The following is a 12,908-nucleotide window of genomic DNA, read 5'->3' as shown; positions in this document are numbered from 1 at the left end:
ACAGACATGTTTTATATTATAATACAGGCTTAAGAATGGACTCAGCTAATTTGATTAAAGTGACATCTCACAGGGTTGTTTCCACCGTACCTGAAGCATTTACAGTGGACTACCAGGACCTTTAACTATAATCCCAGGAAATGCATCCACAAAGATACGACAAAACATTGAAACAGTGAGCTGTTAAGTGGAACAGCAAGAGCCGTGATATCCGACAGTCAAATCTAGAGTTTTCTCAGGGACTGCACATTTCAACATTATAATAATAATTATAATCATCTCTCTGAGATTAGGGTAATAAACTTGTTACAGTCTCCTCAGACTTATAAGATCTATCGTGCAGGCAGATCTATATCTCCAAACTTTTAAAGATGGCTGGGTCGATGACATTCGCATACTCTCATCCTCGTAACACAGAGCGCCGTATACTTAAAATGCCCAGCGTGTAACGTCGTTTCCTACCTTTCCTTCTCTAAGACGCCGATTTACAGCATGAGAAAAGGGTTTCAGCGAACTGCACCATCGATGCTTCTGTTTTCTTAATTGTCCAATGCTTCATTTCCGTACCGCCATTCTGAAAGTCATTCTCTCGTAACATTCTACGCTTGTTTTCCATGTCATAACATATGTTGTAGTATCACACGTCTGAGCTTACTGGTTTTTGTTGAGGCGAAGCCTGGTTGTGTACGTCACTCCTTTCATTACGATGTCACTGTAATTTTTGTGGAAATATGATTAAATTAAAGAAAAAGTCAAAATTGGCATGTTTTTAATTGTAAATTAGTAATATTCATTTTACTTCTCAGTGCCAGTGATTAACGTACGTAATTAGTACCAACTGTACAACCCTGATCAATCGTCCTAGACACTTCACAGAAACCGCACCTGTACTTATTTCAGTATTTTACTCGCAATACGTACGTCTTTGTTGCACGTTCGACATGCTATTCCAAGTGATAATTTTACCAGTCCGTATACACTCCCACGACGACCGTAACCAACTCTGTCCCTCAGTGTCACCGTCCAACTCATACGAACGCGGTATGGCTTCACCGTTCCAAGCTGAGATCACACGAACATCAAGCAGGGAATACAGCAACAAAAAAGTTCGCCTCTCACGTGATAGTCAGAGGAGCGCATTACTCTTCTGCACAATTCCTTTTCCTCACGGTACTTTTATAATTAAACAGGTACATCAAAGTGGCACTGAGTTCAGGGATCAATTCAGATATCCATAGTGTCTAAGGCTACAGTCACTTTAGAGTGCCTTCACCCAATACACAACACCTGTTTTGCTTTTGGCTATCGATAGTCCAAAATCATGACGGACTGGATGTCAGGACTGCATCAGTCTCTTAAAGTCGGTTTCAGTTATCAAAGTGATGACTATGTTGCCAGCGTGTACAAGAATTAATGTAGGCAGTAAGAGGACTTAATTCATTGTTACAGGATCAGAGATTAATTACTTCTCTGCAGTGAGACCAATCGACAATGACGTTCTCTATAAAACAAAAGTGTTCAAATGTGTGTGAAATCTTATGGGACTTAACTGCTGAGATCATCAGCCCCTAAGCTTACACACAACCTAAATTATTCTAAGGACAAACACACACACCCATGCCCGAGGGAGGATTCGAACCTCCGCCGGGACCAGCGGCACAGTCCATCATTGCAGCGCCTAAGACCGCTCGGCTAATCCCGCGCGGCTGCTCCAAAAGGAGCTTTTATACACTGGAACACTTCTTCTTAGAAGCCTGAATTTCCTCACTTTTAAAACGCATCGAGTTAAACAAAAAATTATTCATTTTGTTTGTTTTCGATCATGAGTATTCTGACAGATTTCATGCGGCCAGCTACAACTTATATCCCAAACCCTTCATGAAAGGGGAATTGTACTGGGAGCTGAAACCTACCTCCAGAGGACAATATACTTATTACACCCATCGTCCCCGATTATTTCTTTATATACGAGAGGCGTTCACAAGAAATCACTCAGGATTCCAAAACACCACATTATTCCCCACTCTTCTGGCTACAAAACCCTATTTTTCAATACAATCTCCGTTCAATGTGACGGTCGTACGCTATCTGCCTGGTTGGGCCCGCATGGTACTGTTCTATACTGGTCGACGTCGGAGCTAGAGTCTTGCTGCATCAGTGGACTCCTTATAATCCATTACTGCGTCCTCGTTTGGGCCAAAGAGATGAAGGCGGATGGTGTGAGACCCGCGGTCTAGGGTGGATGAGGAAGAACAGTCTAATGAAATTATATGAGCTCGCCTCGGGTGCCCAGACTTGTGAGAGGCCTTGCGTTGTCATGGAGAAAGAGAAGTTCGTTTACATTTTTGTGTGGACGAACACGCTGAAGTCGTTTCTTCAGTTACCTGAGGGTAACACAGTACACTTCAGAGGTGATAGGTGCACCTTGATGGAGGACATCCCCTTCAGAGTATCAGAATACCGTTGCCATAATTTTACCAGCACAAAGTTTGCTTTGAACATTTTCTTCGGAGGAAGGTGGAGTGGCGCCACTCCATGGTTTGCCGTTTTATTTCCAGTTCGAAATCATGAACCCACCTTTCATCACCTGTAACGATATTCGATTAAAAGTTGCCACGATTCACCTCGTAACGCACAAGAAATCCCGCACAGATGGTTCTCCGCTGCTCTTTATGATCTTCTGTTAGATTACCCCAAATTGGTGGACGAGTATGTCAGCATTACCAACAGAGGCGTCCAGTTGAGCAGCGAGGTGTTTGATTGTGATCCATCGATCACTTCGCATGAGAGTGTCCGCACGTTCCAACACTGTTGTATTCACAGCTGTGTGCGGCCGACGAACACGTGGTACATAGGACAGGTTTGCGCGACCTTGCTGCGATAATGACAGACTCTCGCTCAAAGACTCAACGTGCTTTTGTTCACTGCCAGATTTCCATAGACACACTTCCAGCGCCTACGAATGTCTTCGATGCTCCAGTCTTCCGCCGAAAGAAATTCAATGACAGCTCTCCGCTTGCAGTGCGCCTCCGTTGCAGATGCCGTTTTGATGGTTACGTATAGGGCATCCACTTATCGGAAATAATGAAGCTTTAGGGGCTTAAGTGGGAATATTTCACCACGATCTACAACAAATTCCGCAGTTTTTTACTGAAAGTGGCAGAGAAAAAAGTACGATGCTTTCCCCTAGATCTTTTGCTCTCCTCGGCTCCCTTTAGAAATGTTGAAGTTAATCCCTAATGTGACTGACGTTTCTCATTTTGAGCGAGCTGAATGGTGATCTGTTTATTTGTTAAAAACCATTCAATAGCCAAGATTGCATAAAATATTTTTTTATTTTAGACAATCCGTTTCCACAGATCATGCAGTCATCTTCAGTGTAAAATGAACATGTTTTACAACGAAAACATTTTAAGACGTAATGATAACAGAGTAGTCTGTTGAAACCGATTCTCTTAAAAACGAAATATTTTATGCGATCTTGGCTGTTGAATGATTTTCAGTATTCTGTAATGTCTTTGAACGCATGTCCCGCCATCTTGTCCCTTCCTATTGTCATCTTTCTCCATTCACTCCTTCTCGGATTCCGCAGAGATTGTACTCATTTCTGTCTTATAAGTCTACCTGTCTGTAACACTGCATCTGAAACATTTCAATCTTTTATTTTATTTTATTTTATTTTTTTTTTTTTGCATTTTCCCAACTGTTCATTATCACACAATCATACGCACCAGAGGTACATTCTAATAAATGTACTGCAGCAACTAAGCAAGTAATAGGCTCCGTTTCTGCAGTAATGCCTGTGTTAGTCTCCTTTCTGCATTCTTATGGATTCCTTGGTCATACGTTAATTTGCTTTGGAAGTAGCAGAACATCCGCACTTCGTGTACTTAGTGGTCCTCCATACTGATGCTTATCACTAACCTCATTTCTGCCACTCGTCATTACTTTGGCGTTTCTTTGGTTTACTCTCAGTCCACATTCTGTGTTCATTAGACGTTAATTCTATTTCGCAGGTTCTGTACTGCAATGTGATAAGAAATTTCTTGTCTTACCCTTTAACCCTGAATTTTAATCTGCTCCTGGACCTTACTTTATATCCGAAATTGTTTGTTCGATGCAGAGGTTGAACAATAGAGGCGAAGGTCTTCTTCATCCCTGCTTGATGTCCTGTTTGATCTAAGCACTTCCCTCTTTGTCTTACATTATTATTATGCTCTCTTCGTTGTTTTATTATGTGTTTAACTAGTCTTTCCATATAGGTTATAGCAGTTTTCTAAGGAATTTCAGATGTCTTCACTATCTTAGTTGTACACGTTTCATATACGATTAAGTCCTACCCACCGTTATCTGGTGGGAACAGGAGAAATACTGCCGCAGATTGTTGTTTGCCATTAAGGAGTGAATGTACTACACCATGTATGTTTACTGACACTGACGCCATCAGAGTGGAGTCCTGGTCTCACGTTTAGTATATCAGCTGCATCTGAAACTCAACGCGGCAGTAAAGAAAAGATAGCGGCCCTCGTTGTCACGATGGTGGTGTCCACACGCGTGATAAAGAGAGAGAATGAGAGAGAGAGAGAGAGAGAGAGAGAGAGAGAGACAGGTGTTAATGGAGAGGGCCCCGGGCGCGGTGTTTTATCTGGCTGCGCGGTCCGCCCTGCAGTAAACGGCACTTCACACAGGGGGCGCCGCCCGCAGACATCTCAAATATTTGCAGCCGGCGTCGTGACACTTGTTCCGCCGCGTCGCACCGCCGGCGCATTGTTTGGCCAGCGCCGGCCAAGAGCCTGGCGCCGAAAAGGGGCGCGACCTCTCTGAACCGTGACGTCAGCACCGGAAAGCACTTCTCCTTCCCTCCTCGTGGGTGTGCCGCTTTCAAATTTGGCGAGTGTCAAAGGCTTCAGAGCTTGTTTGCTTTTGTTACTGGCTGGCAAACCACGAACACTTTAAATGTTTCAGCTGGCTCCGAGCACTATGGGACTTGACATCTGAGGTCATCAGTCCCCTAGAACTTGGAACTACTTAAGCCTAACTAACATAAGGACAGCACACACATCCATGCCCGAGGCAGGATTCGAACCTGCGACCATAGCTGTCGCGCGGTTCCGGACTGAAGAGCCTAGAACCGCTCGGTCACATCGGCCGGCCCACGAACACTACAGTATCTCGCACACAAACAGCATCTCGCACACAAACAGTATTTCACTTTGTTACTGTATATGTCAGGGTAAATGAGATTGTAGTGAGTGGTGGAGATGGGCTCCTAGTCATCAGAAGTCGTTCAGTTCACCCCTCTGGGCAAGGCTGCAGCGTCGTGGTGGGCAGGTACTATGTGGATGCTAGACGCCCCGTGATAAAAGCAGCATGACCGCAAAAAAGGAGAGAGAAGGAGTGTTTGTGTGTGTGTGTGTGTGTGTGTGTGTGTGTGTGTGTGTGTGTGTGTGAGAGAGAGAGAGAGAGAGAGAGAGAGAGAGAGAGAGAGAGAGCGCAACACCCTCAACGACAAGGTTATTTTATTGACTAGTGAGGTTATCTTGGTAGGAGTACACGGCAACAATCTTGGACAAGATGAAACACCCATGTCACAGTAAAGGGTGCCGCAACAGTCGAATCAATGCACAGTGTACCTCCATCTGGCGGCAACGCTGGCTTGTAGGTGCTTAATGGAATCATCCGATAGATAGTCTCAAGTACCATGGGAATTTTATCGTAATTTACCAACGATTCTTGCAGCCCCTGGAGAATGATTGACTTCCCGTTTCATCGTGTCCCATCCGAGATCAATTGGAGAGAGATCTGATGATCTTGCCGCCCACGGATGTTCTTGTACACAACAAAGAACACTTTTCGTCGTAGCGGCCGTATCCCGCTCAAGAAGCACATCACTTTCATGTTGGAGAAACGGCAGTAGCACGGGGCAACAGCCTGTGCAATGTAACTAGCACTGGGTGCCTTTAGCTTCAGAAAAACCAAAGGTAAGTGCATGCTGTAATTCAAGACGCCCCACACCATAAAGACGGGGATAGGACCCGTGAGACACGTTATTTTTCTTTTTACGTCATCAGTCTTCCGACTGGTTTAACACGGCCCACCAAGAATTCCTCTCCTGTGCTAACCCCTTCATCTCAGTTTAGAACTTGCAACCTACGTCCTTAATTATTTGATGGATGTATTCCAATCTCTGTCTTCCTCTACAGTTTTTACCCTCTACAACTCCCTCTAGGATCATGGAAGTCATTCCGTCATGTCTTAATAGATGTCCTACCATCCTGTCCCTTCTCCTTATAAGTGTTTTCCAGATATTTCTTTCCTCTCCGAGTCTGTGCAGAACATTCTCATTTCTTTCCTTATCAGTCCACCTAATGTTCAACATTCGCCTGTAGCACCGCATCTCAAATGCTTCTTCTGTTCTGGTTTTCCCACAGTCCATGTTCCACTACCATACAATGTTGCACTCTATCGTACATTCTCAGAAATTTCTTCCTCAAATTAAGGCCGATATTTGATATTAGTAGACTTCTCTTGGCCAGGAATCCCCTTTCTGCCTTTCCTAGTCTGCTTTTGATGTCCTCTTTGCTCTGTCCGTCATACTCTGTACTTTGTACTCATTAGACTGTTCATTCCGTTCAACAGATCATGTAATTCTTCTTCACTTTCACTCAGGAAAGACATGTCATCAGCGAATCGTATCATTGATATCCTTTCACCTTGAATTTTAATTCCACTCCTGAACCTTTCTTTTATTTCCATCATTGCTCCCGCGGTGTACAGATTGAAGAGTAGAAGCGAAAGGCTACATCCTTGTATCACAGCCTTTTTAATACGATTACTTCTTTCATGGTCGTCCACTACTGTCATTCCCTCTTGGCTATCGTACGTATTGTATATGACCTTGTCTCTCCCAAAGCGTATCAATACTTTTCTCAGAATTTCGAACATCTTGCACCATTTTACATTGTCGAACGCTTTCTCCAGGTCCATAAATCCCATTAAAGTGACTTGATTTTTCTTTAGCCTTGCTTCCATTATCAACGGCGACGTCATAATTGTCTCTCTGGCGTCTTTAGCTTTCCTAAAGCGTAACCGATCGTCATATAACACCTCCTCAGTATTTTTCTCCATTCTTCTGTATATTATTCCTGTCAGCAACTTGGACGCATCGGCTGTTAAGCTGAGTGTGCGATAGTTCACACCAACATGTAGAGTCGTTTTGTTGCCACTTACCCCAACGATTTTAGAAATTCTGATGGAATGTTATCTATCCCTTCTGCCTTATTTGACCGTACGGTAAGTCCTCCAAAGCTCTTTTAAAATCCGATTCTAATACTAGTCCCCTATCTCTTCTAAATCCACTCCTCTTTCTTCTTCTATCACATCATAGAGGCTTTAAATGTATTCTTTCCACCTACCCACTCTCTCCTCCACATTTAACAGTGGAATTCCCGTTTCACTCTTAATGTTATCACCCTTGCTTTTAATGTCACCGATGGTTGTTTTGACTTTCCTGTATGTGGAGTCTGCTCTTCCGACAATCATTTCTTTTACGATGTCTTCGCATTTATCCTGCTGCCAAATCGTCCTAGCATCCCTGCGTTTCCTATCTACTTCATTGCTCAACGGCTTGTATTTCTCTATTCCTGAGTTTTCCCGAACATTTTTGTACTTCCTCCTTTCATCGATCAGTTGAAGTATTTCTTCTGTTACTCACGGTTTCTTCGCAGTTACCTTTTTTATACCTATGTTTTGCTCCTTACCTTCTGTGATGACCCTTTATAGAGATGTCCAATCCTCTTCAACTGTACTGCCGACTGAGCTACTCCTTATTGCTGTATGTACAGCCTTAGAGAACTTCAACCTTATCTCGTCGTTCCTTGTTACATCTGTATCCCACCTCTTTGCGTATTGATTATTCTTGACTAATGTCTTAAACTTCAGCCTGTTCCTCATCACTACTATAATTATTGCGATCTGAGTCTATGTCTGCTCCTGGGCATGCCTTACAATACAGTATCTGATTTCGGAATCTCTGTCTGACCATGACGTAATATATCTGAAATCTTCCCGTATCACCAGGCTTTTTCCAAGTATACCTCGTTCTCTTGTGATTCTTGAACAGAGCATTCGCTATTACTAGCTGAAACTTGTTACAGAGCTCAATTAGTCTTTCTTCTCTCTCATTCCTTGTCCCAAGCCCACATTCTCCCGTCACCTTTTCTACTACTCCTTAGTCTACAACGGCATTTCAGTCTCCCACGACTATTAGATTTTCGTCCCCCTTTATATACTGCATTACCCTTTCAATATCCTCATACACTTTTTCTATCTCTTCATCGTCAGCTAGCGTCGTCGGCATGTATACCTGAACTATCTTTGTAAGTGTTGGTTTACTGTCGATTCTGATAAGAACAACCCGGTCACTAAACTGTTCACAGTAACACACTCTCTGCTCTACCTTCCTATTTATAACGAATCCTACTTCCGAAACACCATTTTCTATGTCGTACACCTGGACAAATATTAGCATACTCACAGAACCTACTCTCTTTGAGCTTTGAATTTTAAAGCCACCAAAATTAAAAATGCAGGGGAATTCCATTGTTAATCGCACAGGAGACAGAAGATACGGGTACAGGTCTCTCCAAGGGATAAAATACCTGTTGACGTGACAGATCAAATGTTAGCTGATACGGAAAATGATGCACTATAAGAATGAACGCTCAACACAGTTTTGTGAGACTTACGATCAAGGAATACACAACATTCCTTCCGAGTTATTAAAGTCGTTGAGGAAAGTAACAAACAGTTAACTACTCAAGTTGGTTTATACAACGTTGAGAAAATGGCTCTGAGCACTATGGGACTCAACTGCTGTGGTCATAAGTCCCCTAGAACTTAGAACTACTTAAACCTAACTAACCTAAGGACAGCACACAACACCCAGCCATCACGAGGCAGAGAAAATCCCTGACCCCGCCGGGAATCGAACCCGGGAACCCGGGCGTGGGAAGCGAGAACGCTACCGCACGACCACGAGATGCGGGCTACAACGTTGAGAACTTGGAAAAATGTTATTCACATAGTCCCGAAAATGACAAGGGCAGATAAATGCGAGGCGTAGCACACAATCAGCGTAACAGCTCAAGTATACAATACAAAATAATAAACAGTAGAATTTAAATGAAAATTTAGGATTGTTAAAGTAGATGTTGATCAGTTTGGATTTAGCAAAGTTGAAGTGGTATGTCCACAAGAAAAGGGGAACCTATTTTAATGTGCAGATAAATATTAACAATGTTAATACATCTTACTATTGGCTATGTAATGTATTTTACTGCTGACAATAGTGATGCTGGACGTTTTTATATTATGTGAAACATCACTTGAAATATCGCTATGTAAGCTGTTCCCGTCAGATCGCCCAAGTTATGTGCTATCGGGCTTGCCTATCATTTGCATGGGTCACCGTCTGGGTCTGTCGAGTGCTATTGGCAAGTGTGCAATAATAGTCCCTGAAAGGTGTGTTCCAGTACTTGTGGCTACATCAGCGTTGTAATACAGGTCAACCGTAAATTTTCCATTAGATTTCAGCGTTTTATATTATCCAAAGTATTACATGTAAGAATATGATTGACGCATAAATAGCATTGTAAATTCACCGAGTTTGCATTGTGTCCACCAGTTAGCCTTATGAGTGTAGTGCCTCGACAAATTCGCGACAAAGCAAGAAAAATATTTTTGAGTGTTGAAATACACCACATGTTTATCTGTTAAAATAGTGCATCTGGAAAGGTTAATATGTGTGAGAGTGTGGGGCATTAAAATTCTTCATGAAATTGTGGCGCATGAACGAGATTCACCGAAAGTTAATGTTTTCTGTGCAATGTCACAGACGAAGCTGCATTGGCCGCTTTTCTTCTGTGAGAAGACTGTGACGGAACGATCTTACCTTGGTATTTTCCAGGTGTGGTGTTTCCATATCTGACTGCTGATACCGAGTATTCCATTTTACAGCAAGACGGGGCACCTCATCATTAAAGCATCGATGTTCGTCGCTAGATAAACGATAAACTTCCGCGACGCTGGTATGGGCGTAGAGGTGAAGATGATCTGGCTCAAATTTCAAATGGCTCTGAGCACTGTGGGACTTAACATCTGAGGTCATCAGTACCATAGACCTAGAACTACTTTAAACCTAACGAACCTAAGGACATCACACACATCCATGCTCGAGGCAGGATTCGAGCCTGCGACCGTAGCAGCAGGGCGGTTCCGCACTGAAGCGCCTAGAACCGCTCGGCCACAACGGCCGGCGGAAGATGATGTGGTTCAGTCCCCTTGACCCCCATGTCACCTGACCCAAAGACGTGTGATTTCTTTTTCCTTTTAGGTAAATTAAGAACTGCGTTTACGTACTCGCATGTCTCAGAAAACGCATTAGTGCTCCTGTGATGATCACTGAAAGAAACTTGACCACCACAGTATTTGTAGAGTGCAAAATGCTAAGTTTATGGTTCAAAGATTGTTCAAATGGCTCTGAGCACTATGGGACTTAACATCTGAGGTCATCAGTCCCCTAGAACGTAGAACTACTTAAACCTAACAAAGCTAAGGACATCACACACATCCATGCCCAAGGCAGGATTCGAACCTGCGACCGTAGCAGTCGCGCGGTTCCGAACTGAAGCGCCTACAACCATTCGGCCACAACTGCCGGGGCTAAGTTTGTGATTTTACGGTTCTATTGATATAACAGTAATATTTGTACATGTGATACTTTGGAAAATACAGAGTTCTGAAATAGAATGACTCATTTAGGGAAACCCTGTGTTTTGTATTGGCACTGTTCTACAGTTTTCAGTAACATTAAGAAGTGCATTACAAAATACTCAGCCCCACGAGTTATTTTATTTTGGACTGTTGATTTGCGTCAATTTCAAACCAGCCAAGCGTCGTAAAGCCTATTCATCAATTATGTATTGCACAACTGTAAAGTTCAGTAGAGCTTTTCAGAAAGAGTGGCCACTGCAATCACGCAATGCGCAGTTGAATAGGTTTTATGGCCCGTGGATGGACTGAATTTGACGGAAATCGAATTTCAGAACTGCAATAACTTTTACATCGGTGTACTGTATAATGCACTTCTACTAGCGTTCAATTCTGTCGACAGATTCCCGCCTATCGTGCTTTACAGACCAGTGAAATCACAGATTTCCACGTTCTGTGATGCAGCGTGTGCATCCGTACATCCAACATCTTGTCGTCTATGCATGGCGTTTTCACCGTCACCTTCCGTAGATGTTCATCACAGTAACACAGGTCCAGCGACCACCTTTGCCGTTTCTCAGATGCTGATTCTCAGACGCCAGGCCGTAACTGTTTACCGTTTGCCAGTGTCAGTGTACATTCATATTTACGGCGTTTGTCTTCGCTACAATGATTCCCCATCCTCCCCCCTCCCACCCCTTCCCCCACCTGGACGTGTCTGGAGTTGCATTCCTTCCCGGAGAGCTCCATTATTGCGTGGGAGAGGGTATGTAGTGGTTATATTCGTTTTATTTCACCTCAGCACGGGAGTTTTACACCCAGAGGAGTCCATAAGCCTAGTTCCCACAATATCGCTTTAATAATTTTAGGCCATGTGAACTAACGTAAATCGTGCCACTTTGTTGTCGCTTTGTGTTCCAGCTGTCTGGCGGCCCCAAGAAACTGGTTGAAAGTACTATTGTAGATTAGTTGATCCATCTTTGACATATCCATGCTAATGTTGTTTGCAGGTCTATGATTCTGCGAGTATCTGTTGCCTCTTAAAACTCAAGTAATACATTTATTATATCCTATTTTTACTTGTTAAATCCCAGGCAGTAGTGTCATAATCTTTGACAGTAGAGTACTCTTGCCTAATTTAGTACATAATGTAAGCTGACTACTCAGAAAAAGAGGGGTGAGTTTCTTTGCAACTTTTCCAATCATTTTTGCTCTTCTTATATACCGGTTGGTTACAATTGAAGTACACCCCTACTCACAGAAGTCCAGTGTGGGCTGAAATTACCGCGTGGCAACGAAACTTGGTAGATATGCTGAGGCGTGGATGCGGAACTGACTTACACTCTAAAAAACTAGTTCCTCTTTTGGCAGTAATGTGCACATCTGGTGCTGTACGCTTTTTGTATGACGAGATGACATCCAAGCTGTCATTTGACATGCCTTTACGTGGGAGAATGGTGCGGATATCGAGAAGAGAAACCCTGTGCTGTTTGTGAAACTGTTTCATGTGAATGGCAGTAATTATAGTGCTCCATTGGCATAGTATCCCCGATTGAAAGGTCTGAGGAGAGGCACGATACCATTAAATGCTTTAAGGAAGATGATAATGAAATTCGGAAACACCGGTCAGATAGGTGTGGTACCTGGAAGACGGAAACGTTATATCATGGTGGAAGTTGTTGGCTAGGTTGCTATTGCTGGAACTCGCCATTCAATTCAGCAAGTGAACTACCCGTAATGCTAATGCTCGTGCAGTATCGCGGCAATTGTCCATTGCATGGTCAACAGTGCGGAAGGTTTTGGTTTCTATTTTACACTGGTATCCGTACAAGATCCAGACGGTGCAGCAACGAAATCTCATAATCCGCAGCAATGTTCTGTATTTGGTCTTCGACTTCTGGCACGGATAGAAGTTGATGACTTGTGGCGGGACAAAAAGTCTAAGGACTGGTGAAGTACATTTAACATTACAGGGTGCAGTGAATACACAAATCTGCAGAAGAATGTTCAAATGTGTGTGATTTCCTAAGAGAACAAACTGCTGAGGTCATCGGTCCCTAGACTTACACACTACTTTAATTAACTTATTCTAAGAACAACACAGGCAACCATGCCCGATGGAGGACTCGAACCTCCGG

Source organism: Schistocerca serialis, chromosome 6, assembly GCF_023864345.2.
Source record: "Schistocerca serialis cubense isolate TAMUIC-IGC-003099 chromosome 6, iqSchSeri2.2, whole genome shotgun sequence".
NCBI classification, from domain to species: domain Eukaryota; kingdom Metazoa; phylum Arthropoda; class Insecta; order Orthoptera; family Acrididae; genus Schistocerca; species Schistocerca serialis.
Note: the sequence above shows the minus strand (reverse complement) of the source record.